The sequence below is a fragment of the Bubalus bubalis genome, chromosome 20 (assembly GCF_019923935.1).
Source record: "Bubalus bubalis isolate 160015118507 breed Murrah chromosome 20, NDDB_SH_1, whole genome shotgun sequence".
NCBI lineage: Eukaryota > Metazoa > Chordata > Mammalia > Artiodactyla > Bovidae > Bubalus > Bubalus bubalis.
In genome coordinates, this window is record NC_059176.1 from 49,241,593 (window position 1) to 49,265,021 (window position 23,429).

The window sequence follows — 23,429 nt, forward strand, 5'->3', positions numbered from 1 at the left end:
ACCTCTGCAAAAAGCCTGAGGAATGAGATTAGGTCTGAAGAATGAGAGATGGGCCACGGGAACTGTGGGACCTGTGGGCAAAGCCTGGGGTTTGGAATCTTGAGTTCCAAGAGAGTTGGAGAGTCTAGACTCACACCTCCAGGGGTAGAAGCATCTCTGCCCCTACAAGCATGGTGTTCTGCTTTCTGCCTGATCATGTTTTGATAGGTTCTTGACATGCATTCAACAGAGCTGAGCTCCAACTACATGCCTCTGGGAACAAAACTCAGAGAGGGGAGGTAACTTGCTGGAAGTCACACAGCTAGAAATTGCTGGAGCCAGGATTCAGCTTCAGAAGCATGCCACCCTACCTCCATCTCTTGTCTTCCACCTGAATGATTTCAGAGGTCTCCCAGCTGGGGCTCCTCTTCAGAACTCAGCCCCCTCCAATATGTCATCCACACTTCTAGACCAGGACCCTTCTAAGATGCCAGTCTGGTTGGTCATGTCTCCTCCTTGCTCAGAATCTTTCAGAGGGTTCTGCTACTTTCAAAATAAAAGCCCAAGTTCCTCAGAAGCATTCAAGCTCCCCCCATGACCTGATCTGTGACCTCTTCTCTGGGTTCCCAACACTCCCGCCATCTCAGATGTCTTCATTTCCCCAAGGCCTACACTTTTGCACCACTCACTCCCTGCATTTGTGTGACCAACACTTCCTCTGCCTGTAATACTCCTCTCTCCTGAGTATCTTTTGGATTCTAGGCAAATGTCACCTCCTCCATAAAACCTTCTGACTCAGACATAGCTCCCTTCAGATAAAAGACCAGATGGGCCTAAGTGGCCAGTTGGGGCTACTCTCTAGTTGCAGAGTGCAGGCTGCTCATTGTGGTGTCTTCTCCGGTTGCAGAGCACAGGCTCTAGGGCACGTGGGTCTCAGTAGTTGAGGCATGTGGACTTAGTTGCCCTGGTGCACATGGAATCTTCCTGGACCAGGGATCGAACTTGTGTCCCCTGCGTTGGCAGGCAGATTCTTATCCACTGGTCCATCAGGGAAGTCCTAAGTGGCCACGTCTGCACCTCCTGCATTCTTTCTTCTCTGCGATGATCCATTGATTTTATCAAGCATGGCCACTGGCCCCCTGAGGCTAGTTTCTGGCCCAGGTGGAGTCTCTCCTGAGCACTGAAGTGAGAGTAGGCTGAGCAGGTCTGCATGGGCCTGATGGATGCTGCATCAGCCCAGGCAATGGGAGCAGAGACGCTGAGAAGAGAATGGAGCCAATGGACAGAGAAAAGGTCCCAGGGCTCCAGGATGAGAGAGCCTGAGACTTCTCAGAGGGTTTCCACCCCTCCCTGGCAGGAGAGTCTTGCAATAAGCCTGCATCCATTGGCCTGCTTGGCATAGGATTCTGTTCTCTGCCCCTGACAGCTTCCTGACCCAGAAAAAAACCCCTCCTGCCAAGCCTGGCCTTCCTCCCTCGTGTGCGTGGGCACCTCCTGGCAATGGGCATATCTCGCGGAAGCGGCCCTCCTGACCACCTGGCAAGAATCACACCTGGCGTAATGCGGGCGCTTCTGTTGCGCCTGCTGCATAGCGCCACCGTGTGACAATTCTGAGAAACACAGCCTGCAGTCCACTCGAGAGCCAGCCCGGGAAAAATGTGCTTATTGATTAACGTTTAAAATGTTTTAGGGTTTGCATTTTTCAGATTTGTTCACGGGGTGAGAGTTTGCTAACAGTTAATTGAGTGAGAACAAACCAGTCGATCCTAAAGGAAATCAACCCTGAATATTCATTGGAAAGACTGTTGCTGAAGCCAAAGCTCCAATACTTTGGCCACCTGATACAAAGAGCTGACTCATTGGAAAAGACCCTGATGCTGGGAAAGACTGAGGGCAGGAGGAGAAGGTGGCAACAGAGGATGAGACGGTTGGATGGCATCATCGACTCAATGAACTTGAGTTTGAGCCAACTCCTGGGAGATGGTGAAGGACAGGGAAGCCTGGCGTTCTGTAGTCCCTAGGGTCACATCCAACACAACTTATCAACTGAAGAGCAACAATAATTGACTGAGTATGCTGTCCTAGCACTTTATGATTAATCTTCACAGCCATCCTTATTCCAAGAGGTTCTTTCTCTCCTCGTTCAACAGATAGGGAAACCGAGGTACAGAGAGGTTAAGTCGTTTGCCCCATCACAGGTCTAACACTAACCCTAACCCTAACCTAAATAAATATATAAATAAATCAAAAAGTCAGTGGCTGACGGGATGTGAATCCAGGGTCCACGTTTTTTACCACTACATCACACTGCCTCTTAGTAATAGTTTTCCATTGTCCCACTTTCTGTTCAAATCATCCAAATGTTCTTTTAAAAAAAAACAAAAAAAACCAGGCAACACTTTTTATTGTTGTTGTTTAATCACTTCAGTTGTGTCCAATTCTTTGTGACCCCATGGGCTGTAGCCCGCCAGGCTCCTCTGTCCATGGGATTTCCCAGGCAAAGTGCACTGGAGTGGGTTGCCATTTCCTTCTCCAGGGGATCTTCCTGACCCAGGGATCGAACCTGCCTCTCCTGCATCTCCTACATTGGCTGGCAGATCCTTTACCTTATCAGACTCTGTTGTACACCTCATCTGTTTGCTCTACACGACTGTGAGCCCAGTGAGGGAAGAAATCCTGTCTCATTCATCTCCACATTTTCGCTCCTAACACAGAAGACACAGGCAGCATCTCTAACAAATGACTTTTTTTTTTTTTACTCTTTTATCGATGGCTGCTCTGGGTCCTCGTTGCTTCTCGAGGGCTTGCTGTAGGTATGAGCAGGGGAGCTCTTCATCGTGGTGCACAGGCTTCTCATTGCAGCGGCTTCTCTTATTCTGGGACGTGGGCTCCAGGGTGTGTGGGCTTCAGCAGTTGCAGCTCTGGGGCTCAGCAGTTGTGGCACATGGGCTTTAGTTGCTCCCACACATGTGGAATCTTCCCAGACCAGAGATTGAACCTGTGTCCCCTGTATTGGCAGGTGGATTCCCATCCACTGTACCATCAGGGAAGTCCAGGCAACATCTCTAGAAGCTGCACCCTTCGAGAGATAAGAAGCTGCCGAGATGCTCTGCATATTTCTGCTTGTTTTCATTACTCCCATGGCAAATTATGGCATTTCTCTTCTAGAGACAGCAACAAGTCTTTGAATTATTGTTTGTAAATTTCCTCACACGTTGTACTCTAGAGGAAAAAAAAAAAAAAACTGGAGTGGAACCTCCTTGTGGACCACGGTCTGCCCTCTCCTTCTTAGTGCATCCTGCGAGACTAGGATTATGCAAGTCAGAGATTTCAGGAACTTGATCTGCACAAATAGGAAATGGGCTTCCTGATGAGGTAGTGATCTCCCTGTTGTTGGAGGTATGTAAGCAGGGTCAAGAGGTTGGGGGAGACAGACAGGGATGCCCTCAGGCCACAGTTCATCTGGGGCTTCAGGAACTGTGTTGAAGTTCATGTGTTAAGCATCCAGCCCGTGCAGACCCCTCCTGGTTTCATTCTTTAATGGGTTGCTGGTCTCCATCTCCTTGCTTTCATGTCCTCATTTTCTCCCTGCCAAACCCTTGTGATTTGGCTGCCTCTCTGTCCCTTTTGGTGATTGAAGTCACCCTCTCAGCGAAGGCCAGGGGATGCCAGCCAAGGCCTGGCTACCTCCCTCAGGCTTGAAACAAGGAGCCTCAGGTCCTTGCTCTGGCTTCAGAAGGAGCCTGGCAGGCACTCTTTCTCCCTGTCTGCAGACATCTCTGCCTGTCTTGGTGATTACAGCCCCCACACCTTGACAGTACAGCTTTGACAGTTTGTAGAGCGGTCATGTTCAGCTAGGATTTCCTCCCAAGCCAGGGTCACAGTTGCACAGGTTAGGTGCTGCATTTCTCCAGGGGGTACCATTCATTTGCACCCCAGTACTTCCCCCTCAGGGTTACATATTGCAGAGGGAGGGAATCCTATCAGAACAATGGTGGTGGTTTGGTCACTAAGTCATGTCCAACTTTCCGACTCCATAGACTGTAGCCCACCAGGCTCCTCTGTCTATGGGATTTTCCAGGCAAGAACACTGGAGTGGGTTGCCATGCCCTTCTCCAGGGGATCTTCCTGACCCAGGGATGAAAGCTGGGTCTCTTGCATTGCAGACAGATTCTTTACCACTGAGCCACCAGGGAAGCCCCTTTGCTGCTGCCGCTGCTAAGTCCCTTCAGTCGTGTCCAACTCTGTGCGACCCCATAGATGGTAGCCCACCAGGCTCCTCTGTCCCTGGGATTCTCCAGGCAAGAATACTGGAGTGGGTTGCCATGTCCTTCTCCAATGCATGTGCAACCCCATGGACAGCAGCCCACCAGGCTCCTCTGTCCACGGAATTCTCCAGGCAAGAGTACTGGAGTGGGTTGCCATTTCCTTCTCCAGGAAGCCCCTGTAGATAAGGAGAAATGTCATTAAAAAACATATATATCCAGGGGCTTCCCTGGTGGTCCAGTGGTTAAGAATCTGCCTTCCAATGCAGTTTGAAACCTGGTTGGAGAACTAGGATCCCACAGGCCGAGGAGTAACTAAGCCTGAGCACAGCTACTGAGCCCACGTGCTGCAACTAGAGAGTCTGTGCACCACAGCAAAAATCCTGAGTGCTGCAACTGAGACTTGATGTAGTCAAATAAATTGATAATATTTAAAATATATATATATCCATTATTGGGATACAATTACCTTTTCAGAAAAATTAAATCCTTCATTGTTTAGGCAAAGCAACCATAGAGAGTAAAGGTGGACTAAATCTTCTCTTCTGATGGTTCTGTGGAGAAGATCTTGGTTTTCAGTGGTGTGTGCAGCTGGCAGGGGAGGGCAGGAGATGTTTGTGTCTGTAAAAGGTGATCAGAGTGGCTTCCCTGGCAATCAGTGGTTAGGACTCTAGGCTTCCACTGCAGAAGGCCTGGATTTGATCCCTGGTCAGGGAACTAAGTTCCTATAAGCTGCGTGGTGCAGAATGCACCCCCCCCACCAAATAGTGATCATAGAAAAATGTTGAGAAATCTGGTTGTCCCAAAGAGTGGACAAGTTCCTGGCTGACACCTCTGAGTGTCCAGCAGAAAGTGAATGCATTTTGGAGGGCACCGGACAGGCTGGGTGGGGGCCAAATGTGGTAAAAAGGCAGGGGGCCCAGCCACCAGCAGGAGAGGTGGGCCAAGGGGTAGCTTTAGGCCCCATGTAACCTCCAACAGCCTTCAATAGCCCCCCCAAAGCATACCGATAATCACAATCCTACGCCGTCTAAAGGAGGAGGAAGAAAAGAACCGGCAGGGTGTTCCTGGCAGGGGTCACGTCAGTCTATCCATGCTGCATCTTGCGTGCCCCACACGGTTCCGAGAACAGAGTTAGCACTTTGCAAATCAGAGTTGGTTTCCCCTGAGGCCCCTCTCCTTGCGGATGGCTGTCTTCTCTTCCCCGAGTTTTCATGTGGTCTCTCCTCTGCACTGTCTGTGTCCTATCCCCTCTTCCTATCAGAACACCAGTCAGACTGGATTACAGCCCACTCTGAGGACCTCACTGCAACTTGATTACCAGCCTGCCGGGGCCAGTGTGGATTTGGGTCAGAGGGGTCATCACCATGCAAAGACCATGCCCATCCATGTCCTAGGGCGTGCAGTCCACGTCCACAGGTCTTACCTGGTCACCAGGTCACTGGACTCTCTTGCTCCCTCTCCCCCGCGAGTCCCCACCACCATCCTTGCCTGAAGCCTGATGTGTGTGGCTCCTTGAGGGACCTGCTGTCATTTCCTGATCCACACTCACCTGTCCTCACCCTGCACGTGCTCAGAAATCTGCCATCAGCTCCCACATTCACCCTGGAAACTGGGACGGTTCCAGGCTGACCCTGGCCCCAGTTTCAGCCTGGTTGAGAAGAGAGGTTCTGTTATTTCATATTTCCCCTGTTCCGTTCCTGCTCGCTGGCCAGCCAGGGCCAGCAGTGGGCCCCGCCTCACTCCTAGCTAGAGCAAGTCATAAGACGCATCCCCCCAAAGGCCTGTTTTCATCTGTCTAAAGCCCTTCTGTCCTAGAGACAGGCTGGTTCTAGATCAGGACAGATTTTATGGCATAAACCCGGGCCACATTCCCAGCAGTCTGTGCAGGTGGCATCCGTGGGTGTTTGCGTCTCAGCTAAAGGGAAAGGCAGCAATACCACCCTTCTGTGCCACTCGGGCGGCATCCAGCCCTGCTCACGAGTTAGTCATCACCTTGGCAGAGCCCATGGATCCACATAAACCATCTGGAATGAGGAAGGCCAAGTGAAGCGAGAAATCAGTGGAAAACAGCAGAGTGTCCAGGCAGTTGCAAATATGCTTGTGTAAAGGAATACGTGCAGGCACAGAAAAATAATCACTTGATAGTGTCAGATGACAGACAGGGGTGTGGGTGCACTGCTCACACTGAAAATGACAAATATAGCAGCTTCACAAAGTGCACCCACCGAAGCGTCAGCTGCGATTATCTCCAAGTGATGGGCTTGGAATATTTGAATTCTCTTTTTTTTGTTTGTCAGTGTGGGGGTGGTGGTGAGGACCAGCTTGGGTCTAAATGGGATTCAGACAGCCTGGGCTGGACTTGTGGACTAGGCTATTTGCATGTGACCTCTGGGAACTACAGTTCTAGTTCCACAATCCCTCCAACCAGGATTCTTCTTTTTTTTTAACATCTATGTGTTTATTTGGCTGCTCCGGGTCTTAGTTGGGTCATGCAGAATCTTTGTTCTGTGTGTGTGATCTTTAGTTGCACCACGTGGGAACAAGTTCTCTGGCCAGGGATCGAAGCCTGGCCCCCTGCATTGGGAGTGCAGAGTCTTAGCCACTGGGCCACCGAGGAAGTCCCCACCAACCAGGATTCTGGTCACTGTTTCTAGTGTGTGTAGGGGGTTCCCCCTCATCACCAGGCAATTTGTTGCTCACCAGCTGGGTGTCATGTAATTCCACTCAATCTGACACTGCGGAGATAGCATCAGACTCCACAGGTTAAGGGCTCAGTCCCACAAGATCACCCTCCACTGTGGGTGTTCCTTGCTAGTCCATGTTGTCACCTGGGCTTCTGACCAACTGGCTATAAATCAGAGGTTTCCATGACCCCTTCCTTTGGTTTGATGAATTTGCTAGAATGGCTCACAGAACTCAGGAAACTCATTGACTCACTAGACCACTGGTGTGTTACAAAGGACATTAAAGAATGTGAGTCAACAATCAGGGGAAGAGACTCACAGGACAAGACCCTGAATAAAGGAGCCTGTGTCCTCGAAAAGTCTGGGGAGTTTGGGGCCCAGCAAGGTAGCATGTGGAAGAGTTCTGGTTCATCAACCTGGAAGCTCCCTGAACCCTCTCCTTTTGGATTTTTCTGGCAGCTTCATGGCATACGCAGGATTGATTAATACATTGATCATTGGTGATTGATTCCTCCTCCACCTCACTGTCCTTCCTGGAAATCAAGGGGTGAGACGGAAAGTTCCACCTCTCTGTTCAGTGTTGGTTCCTCTGGCCACCAACTCCCCATCTTTAGAGGATTTCCAAAAGTCACCCCATTAGCATAAACCCAGTGGTGGTGGAAAGGGGTTTGTGAATGATGAGACAAACATTTATCTTTTACAGCTCTGAAGTGATTTCAGGAACTGAGATTGGCTTGTTGATGTTTAGTCACTAAGTCGTGTCCGACTCTCACGTGGTTCTCACGTGAAAGCTGTGAGCCAGGAACCATGGATAAGGACCAAATGTATATTTCTTGCAAATCACAACATCACAGGAATCTTCGAAAGTTTACAAATTCTATAATAATAATAGCTAACCTCATTATAAGGGTCTAGGTATTTGTCAAGCAGTTTGTTTGATTTTGATGCCTACATAACCTTGGTATGCCTATCTTACAGATGAGGAAACTGAGGCCAAGAGAGGTTGAGTAGCTCATCCAAGGTCACACAGCTCTAAGAACCCAGCTTTTAACCACTCACTCTGCAACCCCATGCTCAGTCATGTCAGACTCTCTGTGACCCCATGGACTGTAGCCCACCAGGCTCCTCTGCCCATGGGATTCTCCAGGCAAGAATACCGGAGTGGGCTGCCATTTCCTCCTTCAGGGGATCTTCCTGACCCAGGGATCCAACCCACGTCTTCTGTGTCTCCTGCATTGCAGGCGGGTTCTTTACCCACTAAGACATCAGGGAAGCCCCACTCACTCTGACCACCCTTTAGGTTCCCCCGTGGTTTTGAGAATGACCTCCCTCCATCTTCCCATCAGAGTAGCCAGGCACTCGGGGTGCCATGCTGGGGGCCAGCTGGCATGCAGACAGGCCTCGGTGAACTGACGGTGTGACTTGTCCTTGAATCCATGTGAGATGTCCCCAGAGGTTCTGAGGAGTACCTGGGGGTAAGGGCTGGGGTCATGGGTGATCTCATCCATCACAGGGCAGAAGGAATGAAAACCACAATCACAGAAAACTAACTAAACTGATCACATGGATCACAGCCTTATCTAACTCAATGAAACTATGAGCCTCACCAGGTACAGAGAATCAGTAATATCAGTAATTCCAGCTGTACCCACTAGGTGCCGCCACTAGCAGAAAGAGCTTACTGCTTTTTTTTTTTTTCTGTTGTATGGAACTTTGTTCAGTCGCTCAGTCATGTCCAACTCTTTGCGACCCCATGGACTACAGCGCGCCAGGCTTCCCTGTCCTTCACCATCTCCCAGAGTTTGCTCAAACTCATGTCCACTGAGTCGATGATGCCATCCAACCGTCTTGTCTTCTGTCGTCCCCTTCTCCCCAATCTTTCCCAGCATCAGGGGCTTTTCTGATTCAGCTCTTTGCATTAGGTGGCCAAAGTATTGGGAACTTCAGCTTCAGCATCAGTCCTTCCAATGAATATTCAGGGTTGATCTCCTTTAGGATTGACTGGTTGGATCTCCTTGCTGTCCAAGGGACTCTCAAGAGTCTTCTCCAACACCACAGTTCAAGAGCATTAATTCTTCAGTGCCTAGTCTTTTTAATGGCCCAACTCATCCTGATCCATCAGAGGGCAGACAGAATGAAAACCACAATCACAAACTAACCAAACTGAGCACATGGATCACAGCCTTGCCTAACTCAATGAAACTATGAGCCGGGCCGTGTGCAGGCCACCCAAGACAGACAGGTCATGGTGGAGAGTTCTGACAAAGTGTGGTCCACCAGAGAAGGGAATGGCAAACCACTTCAGCATTCTTGCCTTGAGAACCCCATGAACAGTATGAGGAGGGATGGAACTTCAAAAAATCACAAAAGTGACACACACCTCTCATAACAAAGCAGAGGTGTAAAAAGAAAACACTTCATCATCCCCTCACCCTTTATTCTTCCCCAGGAAAGTCAGGTTGAACCTCTCCACTCTTCTCTGAGCTCCAACAAACATAAAACACAGAGGTGGAGGATTAAAAAAAAAACTTTGATTTGTTTATTTACTTTTTACAATATGGGGTCATCCTGTGGTCAGTACTTTTCAGCCTTCAGTCTTCACTGAACTGTCACGGGCATCCCTCTAAATTAGAGAGCAGATGATGCTCATTATCCAGTAGTCATGCTCTGTAAAGACTCTTGAAAACAGGGAAGAAGCGAAGGCTGACCCAGCTCTCCTAGGGTAATGTGGAGTTGGATTCTTGCCAACCTTGGGTCACTGTATTTTTCTCAGTGGATCAATAGGTAAGTATATAGCCTTGTTTGGGGGGATGTTTCTACTTAAAGACATCTTTTTAATGTGTACTGCTGGTTCATTAATGTTGCACTCAGGGTCAATAGCTCTATGACTTATGTCTGAACAGAGCTAATTGAATGACCGTATTTTCGCCTTAAGGCCCATCGCATGCTGAGTCTGCTTAGGAACACCTGACGGTACTTCATTCACCTTTAGGCTTGGGGGTTGTTATAAAGACCAAAAGGGAAAAGGGAAAGGGAAGTTGCTCGGTTGTGTCCGACTCTTAGCAACCCCATGGACTGCAGCCAACAGGCTCCTCTGTCCGTGGGATTTTCCAGGCAAGAGTACTGGAGTGGGGTGCCATCGCCTTTTCTGATATATCACCTACCAAAAAAAATGCATAGATGTGAAAAAAGATCATCCTGCGTAAATTACCAAAAGGACACTTGTTTGGGATCTGCGAGCTGAAAGGATAAGGCAGAACTCTGTCTTACTGGACCTCAGCTAGAAACGCCAGCACCTGGCCACTCAGGTTCTTCTCAGCTCTGCCCATGTTGGAGAATGACCGTGAAAATCCCACAGGTATCGATCTTGGGGGTTACAAGTAAATGCTAGAGAATGGGTGAATTCACAAATACAGAATCCATGAATCCACAAGTATGGATTGTGTTTTGTTTTCTTTTCTTTTCTTTTTTCCTTTTTTGGCTGCTCTGGGTCTTCCTTGCTGCGTGTGGGCTTTCTCTGGATCCAGGGAGCTGGGGCTGCTCTCTAACTGTGGCTCGCGGGCTTCTCATGGAGGTGGCTTCTCCTGTTGCCGAGCCAGACTCTAGGTGTGCAGGCTCAGCAGTTGTGGGTCACAGGCCTGGTAGTTCGGGGCATGGGATCTCCCTGGACCAGGGATTGAACCAGTGTCCCCTGTATTGCCAGGAGGTCTCTTTTCAAAAAAGAAATGTGTCTATTTGCTTTTGGCTGTGCGGGTCTTCGTTGCTGCACGGGCTTTTTCTCTAGCTGTGGCGAGTGGGGGCTGCTCTCTAGCTGTGGCGCTCAGGCTTCTCTGTTGCAGAACACAGGCTCTATCTAGGGCTCGTGGGCTCAGTAGTCGTGGCACATGGGCTTAGGTGCTCCTAGCATGTGAGATCTTCTTGGACCAAGGATCAAACCCATGTCTCCTGCTTTGGCAGGTGGATTCTTTACCACTGAGCCACCAGGGAAGCCTGGCAGAAGGACTCTTAACCGCTGGACCATCAGGGAAGTCCAGGATTGTATATTGATTAAGATATATTTTCAAAAATTTCTATAGTTCATCTGTGGGGTTTTTTTTTTTTTTTTGAATGGGAGGGGTGGTAAACAGAGAAAAAATATTGCTTACTTAATAAAAAAAAAGGCAAGGGTTGGGGCAGTGGGTGAGCTTTCGCCTCCGCTATTAATTCCATTTGCCACCCTGGTCCTCCATGCAGAGTTAAAGTGGAAGCAGTTGCTTCAAATGGAGGTGGCCCTTGGCTTGGGCTGTGGCCAGGGCTGAGGGGGCTGGGGGAATGGGAGGCCACAACTCTGTCCACAAGGCACAGAGAACTCTGACGAGGGCAGGGAGCTGGGCGGTGTCCCGAGTCTTCCACTCCCGAGGGCTCAGCTGGTTGTGAGGGAGGCAAGGAGGCATTTTCTCCCCATTCCACAGATGAGCGACGGTGGTTCTTGCGGTCACGTAGCACTGGATGTGGCCCACCACTGGCTCAGGCCTTTCACTGTGATGCTTTCTCCCGGCATCCATGGAGTCAGTGCTGCTCTGGGGCCTCTGGGGACTAAGTGAAAGTCGCTCAGTCGTGTCCAACTCGTTCGACCCCATGGACTATCCATGGGATTCTCCAGGCCCGAATACTGGAGTGGGTAGCCTTTCCCTTCTCCAGGGGATCTTCCCAACCTAGGGATCGAACCAAGGTCTCCCGCATTGCAGGTGGATTCTTTACCAGCTGAGCCACCAGGGAAGCCCTTGGAAAATTCTGGGGGCTAAGCCCCTGGAAAATAGTGGATTTTCCCCTTTCCTCCTAGGTGGGTCTGGCCTGGAGGGCCTAAGGGACTGCCCCCAAGAGCAACTGAGCCTATAAGCAAGGCCAAGTAGAGGCCTATGAACAAAAGGAGTTTGAACCCTGACACCACCTGTTGAAGCCGTGTGACCTCCAACAGAGTATGCTGGACCTCCCCGGGTCTGAGCCCTCCTCTCTAGAAGTGAGAAGCCTTGGCTCCAGAGGGAGCTTGTGAGGTTTCACTGCAGTAACAGGGGCTGATTCCCTACTCGGAAAGGCTCTGGTTGTGTTCCCCCTTCTCCAGAGCTGGCTGGCCCAGCAGCAGGGCAGGTGATGGCAGGCTGGGGCTAGAGAAGGTGGCCAAAGGCCTTTTCATCATTTGGCCCATCCTTCTGAATGCAGTGTCCCAAGAATGAGCCAGTAGGCCCGACACAGAGGGGGATGGTTTGTGTCATATCCAGGTCACACCCCGGCTCACTCCAGGGCGCAGGGCGTGGACTTTACAACCCCTGATACCAAAGCCACCAGGACAACCCCCCCCAACCCCACTCCCAAGAGCAGCCTGTCTAGCCCCTTTATTTTACAGAGGGCAAGACGAATCACTTACAATTCTCTTAGCTGCAAGCACCAGAAACCTGATTCACACCAGTTTTGGCAGACAAAGGGAAAATGTATTGGCTTTCTCAGCCAAACTACAGAAAGGGAAGGACGACAGGAACCTGACGTCATCGGGGTCTCGTCCGGCTCTCCTCTCCTCTCCCCTCCCTGCGGGTCAGACCAGCTTTCTCCATGCTGCAGATGCATGGCTGCAGCAGATTTGAGACCTGACCCCCTCTTCTAGCTGCCATTTAAGGAAATTCCAGGCAAAGAGCTGATGGGCTGCCTTTGGCTCACCTGCCACCTTTAGATCAGTCCCTGTGGACAAGGTGGGGTCTGCAGATCTTTACAGACCACCTGTGGGAATCTATGGCTCAAGTGGTAAAGAACCCACTTGCTTGGGTTCAATCCCTGGGTCGGGAATATTGCCTGGAGAAGGAAATGGCAACCCACTCCAGTATTCTTGCCTGGAAAATCCCATGGACAGAGGATCCTGGCGGGTTACAGTTCATGGGGTCACAAAGAACTGGACACAACTGCACACACACACAGGCATATTGTGGGAAGCCGGGTGTGTGCTCAGGGTGGGTGTGAAGTATAGCATGGAGGGACCTGCTTGAGGAACCATAGTGACTTGACCATTGCCTGCAGTTAAGTTGAATGTATGTTAACCATGGCAGTAAGTGAACATCGCTCAATCATGTCCAACTCTTTGCGATCCCATGGACTCTAGTCCGTGGAATTCTCCAGGCCAGAATACTGGAGTGGGTAGCCTTTCCCTCCTCTGGGGGATCTTCCCAACCCAGGGATTGAACTGAGATCTCCTGCATTGCAGGCGGATTCTTTACCAGCTGAGCCATAAGGGAAGCCCTAACCATGGAAGTAGATAATAATAATATATGTAGGGGGGAAATCACTTCTTTTTCTCTTTAATCACTTCTTTCCTTTTCAGTTTTCTTTTTAGTATTATTTTTGAACAATAACAAGTTTATCATTCAACATTCAAGAGCTGGGAATTCTCTGAAGGTCTGGTGGCTAAGGCTCCACGCTCTCAACACAGGGGGCCAGGGTTTGATCCCTGGTCAGGGAACTGGATCCCACATGCCTCATATAAGAGTTTGCATGCCACAGCTAAAGACCCAGCATGCCACAACTTAGACCTGGTGCAGCCAAATAAATACTTAAAAAAAATTTTTTTTTTTTTTAATTCAAAAGCTACCGCAGGATTGAAGTGAAGATTCTCCCTGTGTCCCACCTCCGGGCATTGATGGCGCCAGTTTCTTGCATTTTGGGGGAAGGCAAGGAGCCCTGAGAGCTCCCCTCAGGACGTCCAGGGTGGAGGGGAGGTGGCGGGGAGAACCAGGTGCCAGTGTTTGCCGCTCCTATCAGGCCCTGGATGTGCCTGCTTTCTTGGTGGCCCAGTCTCCCCAGCTGAGCCCTGGGAGAAGTGTGGGAGACCCTGGTGCTGTGGTGTGTCAGCAGCTTCCACAACGCCCTCCCCTTCCCACCCCTGCCTGCCGGGGAGCTTAGGTTCTAATTCCTAAGGCTGACCTGATCATGGCCTGCCCCACCCCGGGGGCTCTTCACTGCCCTTCAGACCCAGGACTGGCAGGAGGCTGAAGCACCCAAAATGGTGGTCAGACTCTGCCGTCTACCAGGTACGGGTAGCCGAAGGGACCAGACCCCCTCAGGAGGCGCCGAAGCAGAACAGCCAGACCCCACGCACCTCGATCCCTGTGCCGGTGGGTAAGGGTGGCCGCCTTCGCTCTCTGACCCTGCAGCGAGGCCACTGTTTTCCCCTGGGTTCCTCCCTCTCAGACACCAGTCACACTTCAGTGGCCTTGGCTTCCATTTGGGAGTCACTGAGTCTCTCTGCAAACCCAGGGAGGGGCAGCTGAGCCCTGTCTTCTCTTGCTGTGGGTCCTGGGATTACACACCCTGCCCAGGACCCCCACACTGGGGGCATAGCCCTTGTCTGGAACCACCAGGCTTGCCCAGCAAAGTCTTCTGAGTTCTTCTGTTTGCCTGACCCAGGCCTGCCCTCCTGCCCACTTGTGTGCTCTGCCTTCCAAGAGGTCACTGGTCCCTGAGCTGAGGTGCCTCAGGCCAGGCCTTCAGCTGCTTTTCCTGCCGCCTCTCAACTCCTGTGAGTAGGGGTCAGGGGATAGGGGGTGGTTTGCTGGCACTTTTTAGGAGTAGCCCAGCAGTCCCTCTCCTAGATCCTCATTCTTGGGAACCCACAGAAACGTGTGTGAGAACTTGGTCAGAAACCTCAATGGAGCTCTTGCTGTCCTCAGGGCATGGGTCAGGCCCAGGGTAATGATGAAACAGCTCCTGCCCTCAATGCTGGGAGCCAGCATGCAACTCCCAGAGGCCCTTGCAGCTGGGGTTCTGGCTGTAATTTATATTCTGCCTGTGAGACACACATATGAGAGGCCTGAGAGGCCAGAGAGAGGCAGGGACCGCCTTCCTGTGGCCTCTGCACAGACCAGCATGCTCTGGCTGACATGATGGTTGTCACAGCCCAACTCGGTGCGTCACCCTCTAGTCACTGGATTCGCATTGTGGCAGCAGCCACAGTGGTAGCCGTGGCAACACTGGCCTCCTTCCCTCTAGAATCTGGCTCCAGGTCCCCCGCTGCAGTGGTGTGACCCTGAAGAAAGTCACCCGAGACACCCACTCCGCCAGCCCGTCCGCTATCTTTATTCTTGCTGATGAAGTTCTGTACCGAATCTCCTCTTGCAAGAAATAGCCAGAGTGTTCTCTAGTTCCTACTCTGAATGATGTGGCTATGAAGGTGAAAAAGAATTTATTCTCACCGGGGAGATTCATTGGTCCATGCAACAAATATTGGCCGGGCACCTTCTTCCTGCAGGTTCTGTGCTGGGCGCTAGGGATGTAAGGGAAACCAGACACAGCTCTCAGCAAGCTTGTGGCTGGGGTGGGTGAGGGCAGCAGGGAACTTAAGCACCCCATGGCATGTGATCCACACCAGAGAGCGTGATGGGAGCCCAGAGGAGGGTCCTGGCATCAGTCAGCGTTCAGTTTCAGGAAACAAAGGGCTTTCCAGATATTTCTGTTGTTTGTTCAGGCTCTCAGTCATGTTTGACTCTTTGTGGCCCCATGGGCTGTAGTACACCAGGCTTCCCTGTCTTTCACTCTCTCTCGAAGTTTGCTCAAACTCATGTCCATTGAGTCAATGATGCCATCCAACCATCTCATCCTCTGTTGCCCTCTTCTCCTCCTGCCCCAACCTTTCCCAACACCAGAGTCTTTTCCAATGAGTCAGCTATTCGCATCAGGTAGCCAAAGTATTGGAGCTTCAGCTTCAGTGTCAGATTTTTTTTAATTTATTTTAATTGGAAGATAATTACAACATTGTGATGGTTTTTGCCATACATCAGTATGAATCGGCCATAGGTATATGTGTGTCCCCTCCATCCTGAGCCCCCCTCCCAACTCCCTCCTCACCTGATCCCTCCAGGTTGTCACAGAGCACCCGCTTTGGGTGCCCTGAGTTACACATCAAACTTGCACTGGTTATCTGTTTTACATACGGTAATGTATATGTTTCAATTCTTTCCCTTTCCAGATATTTTAATACACAGGGGACTTAGAGAAGGGAATTAGGTGCTTACAGATCTTAGGAAGGTTGCAGGGTAGACTCTTAGTTGGGCCTCCAGGATGAACTTCCAGAACTGACCCTCCAGAAAAGCGACCATCCTGCCACAATCACGGCCAGGCCGGCAATTCTGCATCACTGTAGAGCACCGAGCGTCGTGGGGAGAGCTCACAGGGGTACAGCAGGAGCTCTGGTGGCTTGGGGCCTCTTGTGTTCTCAGATGAGAATGGCCAGGGCCCCGTCACGCTTCCTGAAAGAGGATGCAGCAGGGACACTTGGTCACTGTCTGGTTTGGATCACCCCTGTGGGCTAAGCCTCACTGCATTGACATCTAGTCTCTTTCAGACCTGGCTGGTCCATAGCTACCTTGGCTCGGGTACCTGCCTGAGCTAGTCAGTCGTGGTCAGGTGAGCACAGCTGGTTTACTGAGGGGTGGGTCTTTGGGCATGGCAAGTCTTTGGGCAACTTCTGGCAGGACCCCCTCCCCTGTGGCTGCTGACCCCACCAGACACTAACCCGAGCTGCTTCCTGGTTCTACGCTCTAATGATTACCTGATCACAACTAACCTTGTTCAGTCACTAAGTTGTGTCCAACTCTTTGTGATCCCATGAACTGCAGCATGCCAGGCTTCCCTGTCCCTCACCATCTCCTGGAGTTTGCTCAAACTGATGTCCATTGAGTCAGTGATGCCATCCAACCATCTCATCCTCTGTCACCTGCTTCTCCTCCTGCCCTCAGTCTTTCCCAGCATCATGGTCTTTTCCAGCGCAACAAACCTCTGCCACCTTAAAGTGTTTCTGGGACAAAGCAGGGAATAAATAAATAAATAGCCATGCCAGTCCAAACTGAATGGCACATTACAATTACCAAATATGTCCATCATTTCCCTTGAAGGACAACAGACAGAATCTTCTCTCGAAACCCTGACAATTAAATGCCAAGGCAGGATGACCATTTCCTTCCAAGAGTGGGGTACTAGATGTTCCCCTACATGAGAAAACCTGCTCTCAGAGAGTCTTGCTCTCATTTTTCCCCAATTGAATGAATAACCTAAACCTTTTTTGTTACTGGGATGGGATGGGGTGTGTCCTCTTTTAATAGGAGAGCAAGACTGTCTCTACAAAAATTCTTGGTGCTTGGAATTTAGCCCAGTATGACCCAGAAATCCCATTACTGGGCATATATACAGAGAAAACCATAGTTAAAAAAAAACATATGCACCCGAGTGTTCATTGCAGCACTATTTACGATAGCCAGGACATGAAGTGAAAGTGTTAGTTGCTCAGTCGTGTTCAACTCTTGGCAACCCCATGGACTGTATTCCGCCAGACTCCTCTGTCCATGGGATTCTCCGGGCCAGAATACTGGAGTGGGTTGCCATGCCCTTCTCCAGATCTTCCTGATCCATGTCTCCTGCACTGCGGGCAGATTCTTTACCATCTGAGCCACCAAGGAAGCTTTGCCAGGACATGGAAGCAACCTAAATGTCCATCAGTGGAGGAATAGATAAAGAAGTGGTTCATATATACAATGGAATATTACTAAGCCACCAAAAGGAACAAAATTGGGTTACTTGCAGAGATGTGATAAACGTAGAGACTGTTATACAGAATGAAGTAACTCAGAAAGAGAAAAACAAATATTGTATATTAATGCATGTATGTGGAATCTAGAAAAATGGTACAGATGCTCTTATTTGCAAAGCAGAAGTAGAGACACAGACATAGAGAACAAGTGTTTGGACACTAATAGGGAACACGGGGAGGGAGGAATTGGGAGACTGGGATTGACATATATACAGTATTGATAGGATGTAGAACGTAGATGACTAATGAGAAACCTACTTGATGTTTGTGATGACCTAAATGAGAAGGAAATCCAGAAGAAGAGGGGATATATGTGTATATATATATAACTGATTCACTTTGCTATACAGTAGAAACTAACACCACTTTGTAAAGAAACTATACTCCAAAAAATTAGCTTAAAAAAGTAGACGAGTTCAATCCAACATACTCCTCAGAGAAAATGTCTCTGCAGGAGAGAAATACATATTTCTTTTAACCCCACAGCTTATATTTTGAGCATAAAGTCTTTAGAGACAAACAAATGGCAAGAAACCCATTTGCCTTCTCCGGCGGGCAGGTGGAGTGGCCACTGCGGGTCTAGGCTCTGTGCTGTTCTCACCCTGCAGGAGATACTGTTCGCCAAGCCAGGCCAGGCCAGGATCTAACAGATTAGGATGTGGGATTCGCAATTTTGCAGCTGGCAAAACATGCCACAGGGCCTTTGCCAGGGCTCGGAGCCCATGGATATTTCAATCCTTCAGGAACTGAGGGTTTTGCCCTTCTCTGTCTGGAAGGACACATGGCACTGATGCCATGGCCCCCAGGATGGATCCTTGTGGGGATTTTTTTTTTTCCCCAGCGATTTGTAGAACTGTCACTTCCAGAAGTTGGCATTTGTTTAGTATGTGAAATACATGTAAGGATGCTAATGTCTGTCCGAGAAGGCAGTTCAGTTGCCTTTCTGGTGGTGTGCACATGTGGATTGAGATGCTTGGAGCTGATTAATATTACCATTATATATATATATATGAAATGAAATTGTCTTGTTGACCCAGAACCTCCTCTTTATCTTAAACTAAGATATGTTAACTGTCTCCTTTCTGCAGGGTGTTCATAACATTTCATTCTTCTGATGGAAGAACTTACTTTCAGGAGTGGGTTTTTTTTTTTTTTTAAGGATTTTAAAAAATAATTTTATTTTTGTCTGTGCTGGATCTTTGTCGCTGTGAGGGCTACTCTCTAGTTGCGGTGCGCGGGCTTCTCATCACGGTGGCTTTTCTTGTTGCAGAGCATGGGCTCTAGGGCACAAGGGCTTCAGTAGTTGCAACGAGTGTGCTCAGTAGTTGTGGCTCCCGGGCTCTAGACCACAGGCTCACTAGTTGTGGCACACGACAATATCAGAAGGGCCGCTATTGCCGTGACCTGGGATCTTATGCCAGTCACTCTGGGGCGGGCTAGTAGCAAACCCAGGATCAGGGCTGGCTTTCTTGCCTGTGGGGGGTTTAGTGGGCTCGAAGAAATGCCTGGTGGGTTGGGAATCATACGGTGCTTGGGTCCTAAGCCAGGCCCTGCACTGACTGTATGATTTTTGGATAAGTGAGTCAACCTCATACTTATTACTGGAGACTTTCTTTTCTCCTCTGGTTCTCTGAGATGACCTAGAGAGGTGGGTTGGGGAGAAGGGAGGGAGGCTCAAGATGGAGGAGATATATACATAATTATAACTGATTTGCATTGTTGTAGGGCAGAAACCAACACAACATTATAAAGCAATTTCCCTGCAATTGAAAAAGAAATTTTTTTTAAAAAGCAGAAAGACTGGGTATTAAAAAGAAAAAACAATGAACATCAACTTACCTTTCTATTCTAAGATTCAATTAGTCCAAACCCAAATTATTACTTTAATATAAATAATATTATATAACTATTATAGTAATATAGTCATGCTAATAAAATAGTTAATATTGAAATAAACTAGTATTGTGTGCATGCATGCATGCTTAGTTGCATCCAACTCTTTGCAACTCCGTGGACTGTAGCCCACCAGGCTCCTCTGTTCATGGGATTCTCCAGGCAAGAATCTTGGAGTGGGTTGCCATGCCCTTCTCCAGGGTATTTTCCCAACCCAGGGATTGAACTCAAGTCTCTTATGTCTCCTACATTGGCAGGCGGGCTCTTTACCATTAGTACCACCTAGGAAGCCCCATAAATATAGTTAAAAGAAAAATCAAATAATAATAGTACCCATGTGCTAGTGGTAAAGGACCTGCCTGCCAATGCTAGTTAGACATAAGAGACTCAAGTTTGATCCCTGTGTCTGGAAGATTGGCTGGAGGAGGGCATGGCAACCCACTCCAGTATTCTTGCCTGGAGAATCCCATGGACAGAGGAGCCTGGTGGGCTACAGTCCATAGGGTCAGACAGAGTTGGACATCACTGAAGCGACTTAGCACACACACACCAATAGTACCAAAGGGGTCATTGAGCAGATTGAAGGAGAAGCTACTCTAAAGCGTTTAGCTTGGTTCATTTGGCAGTGGTAGCTTTTGTTAAAGGTAGAACAGCGATAGTTTCTCTCTGAGGCAGAAACTGCTGAAACTGGGCTTGGCAAAGATGACACAAAAAGGTCATCAGGAAGGAAGCTCCCTAGAGGGACTGTGGAGGAGAAGGCAGTGACCGGAGAGTCCCTTAGTCAGCAACAGTGATGCAGAGTCGCCCCAGCCTGCATCTCCAGCCTCAGCCTGTGTCTGGCCCACAGCCTAGGAGCAGGGGTCCTCAGCTTTCAGGGTTAGTGGGTGGTCACTGAGTAATACAGTAGAGCAGGTCTCCCTGGGTTCAAATCTTGGGGAAGCTCCACCACTTACCTGCTGTAGGGCTTTAGGCTCCCTACTTTATCTCTCTGGGCCACAGTGTCCTCATCAGTAAAAGGGGATAATAACAGAATCTCTATCCTAGGGTTAATGCAAGGATTAATTAATTTAGATGCCACAACCTGACATCTTAATATGTGCTGGTAGTTATTACCAAGCTCCAGCCAGGTCCTGGAGCAGAGCATCCAATGAGACACAAGGTCAGTCTTCCTGGGTATTTAACAGGAGTGGAAGGGGGAGATTAAAAAAATAAAATCAGCTTCTGTTACACCTGAGATTCGTGCTTTGCAAGAAAGTACAGAGTGTTTCCGTCTGGGTAGGGGGTTCCTAATGAATTTGTCTCTTGCTCTGTGGGAGGAGAGGTCCAAGAAATTGTAGGGAAATGTATGTGGTTTCTCAGGTATTACTCCCTTGGACAGCAAGAAGATCAAACCAGTCAGTCCTAAAGGAAATCAATCCTGAATATTCATTGGAAGAACTGATGTTGAAATTGAAGCTCCAATACTTTGGCCACCTGATGAGAAGAACTGATTCAATGGAAAAGTCCCTAATGCTGGGAAAGATTGAAGGCAGGAGGAGAAAGGGATTACAGAGGATGAGATGGTTGAATGGCATCATCGACTCAATGGACATGAGTTTGAGCAAACTCCAGGAGATGGTGAAGGGCAGAGAAGGCTGGCATGCTGCAGTCCATAGGGTCACAAAGAGTTGGACAGGACTGAAGCTACTTAGCACAGCACAGTATATATACTAAATACATCTAGAACAATGTATAAACAAGGTTTCATACTTAAAACTAAAAAAGGGGAAATGTATGGAAGGATCTAGGTTCAGTGCTACTGTGCAGTCTTCAAGCCTTGTTCTGGGGCTTCTCGCTGCTTCCCTGGGCGCGATCAGTTCACAGGACCAGCGGGGCAGCATGTTTTCCCCCTTGTTCAGTGGCTAAGTCGCATGGGACTCTTTCTGACCCCATGGACTGCAGTGCACCAGGCTCCTCTGTCCTCCACTATCTCCAGGAGTTTGCTCAAATTCATGTCCATTGAGTTGGTGATGCTCTCTCACCATCTCATCCTCTGCTGCCACCTTCTCCTTTCCCTGGGTGTCCCCAAACCACACCCCTGAAAAATACCGAAGTCCCTTGCTCAAGTCAGTCAGTTCAGGGTGTCCTGGCACACCTACGGCCTAGGAAGTGGGGGCCGACTTTCTGCGAGGCCTGAATTTTGTCCCTAATCAGCTGTGTGTCCTCAGGTGTGTCTCAAACCTCTCCCAGCCTCACTTTCTTCATCCACGCGGCCTAGCCTCCAGGATCCGGCCTCCAGGCTCTCGTCGTCTGCGTGGGCCTGATTCTCTGCAGCACTGTACAGTGTATCAGAGGCACGTGGAGCAACAAGCGGTGGACTGCAGACAGGAGACCGCGAAGATGGAAGGCTACCTCTGGTGACTCCTCGGGCCGGCGGGGTGAGCCAGACGCGTTGGCTGCGGCTGCTGCTGCTAAGTCCCATCAGTCGTGTCTGACTCTGTGCGACCCCATAGATGGCAGCCCACCAGGCTCCTCCGTCCATGGGATTTCCCAGGCAAGAGTACTGGAGTGGGTTGCCATTGCCTTCTCCACAAACGCGTTGGATGAGAGCTTAATAGCCTGCGACAGATTCGGCTTCAAGGGAAGGCAGTATTTTTACTCATCAGAATTGTCCAGGATGAACAGAGGGAAGGGGCTTGCCTTCAAATGTGAATCTCTGTGATTCCCACGTATCAGTTCAGTTCAGTCGCTCAGTTGTGTCCGACTCTTTGCGACCCCATGAATCGCAGCACGCCAGGCCTCCCTGTCCATCACCAACTCCCGGAGCCCACCGAAACCCATGTCCATTGTGTCGGTGATGCCATCCAACCATCTCATCCTGTGTTGTCCCCTTCTCCTCCTGCCCTCAATCCTTCCCAGCACCAGGGTCTTTTCAAATGAGTCAGCTTTCCGCATCAGGTGGCCAAAGTATTGGAGTTTCAGCTTCAAATCAGTCCCTCCAATGAACACCCAGGATCCAGTTGATTTAAAATCGGGGTTCCCGCAAAGGATGCTCCTGCTTCTCTACCGTGTGGGGGTATGAACACGGATGGTACATTTTTAGAAATGGACCACCACTTCCGCTCACCTCCATGTAGCTTTAGTAGGTAGAGGAACAATTTCACAAGGACACTGCAGGGTGGGATGTGGGTGCAGTTACTTCGTCAGATCTGGGTGTTGCCAGACATGAACGAGGGGTAATAATCGGCAACAGCGTTTCCCTACGGTCCTATTACTTGAATTCCTAAGAAAGGATAAACCAAAAAGCAACTTTCCCCTTTGCGACCGCGGCAGGACTCGAACCTGCAATCTTCTGATCCGAAGTCAGACGCCTTATCCATTAGGCCACGCGGCCGTCCGCTAGCTAGAGCTCTTTGGACAATCTAAAAAGTATTATTACCGCCCACCGGCTTGCCTGGGACTAACCCACCTGCTTCTTGAGCAGGGGAGGTTGGACCTTGGTTCCCCGAGTTCCGCAGGGGAAAGTCCATCCGGAAGTCCTTTTACCCCCCTACGGGCGGACCGGTCTACTTGTGGCTCTCCTATTGGTCGCGCTAGGAGTCTCCCGCCTGCCTCTTGGGTAGCCGCGGGACCAAGCAGGGTACAGACGGGAAGTTGCCCCTGCCAGCGAGGCGGGTCGTTCGGGTGGAGGCCACAGGCCACCCCGAGGCTGCACAGGCCGCGCGGAGGGAGCCGGGGCGTCGCCAGCCTGGGGTCGGGAGCCGCAGACCAGGAGGCACCGGGCGGACTGAGGTTTCCGGCGGGTTCGGCGCAGGGGGGCGGGCGGCCGGGTCGCTGAGCGGCGGCGCGGCCCCTCCCTCTCCAGTCTAGGAGCGCGGATCTGGGCTGGGCGGAGGCTCGTCCCAGGGCGCACCGCGGCGTGGCCGCCGGGCTCAGGCTGGCGGCCGAGGGCCCCTGCGGCGCGCTGGGCCAGGGATCGGGCGGGAGTGGGGGCCCCGCGGGACTGCGGCCCCCTTGGCGGGC

The 23,429-nt window shown here is 50.2% G+C and overlaps 1 non-coding gene across 1 annotated transcript; it reads right to left on the reverse strand.

Annotated features, from left to right (window-relative positions):
• Window positions 1–22,727: 22,727 nt before the first annotated feature.
• Window positions 22,728–22,800, reverse strand: TRNAR-UCG. The gene has a single exon. It is a non-coding gene; the product is annotated as a tRNA-Arg (tRNA).
• Between the last annotated feature and the right edge of the window lie 629 nt (window positions 22,801–23,429).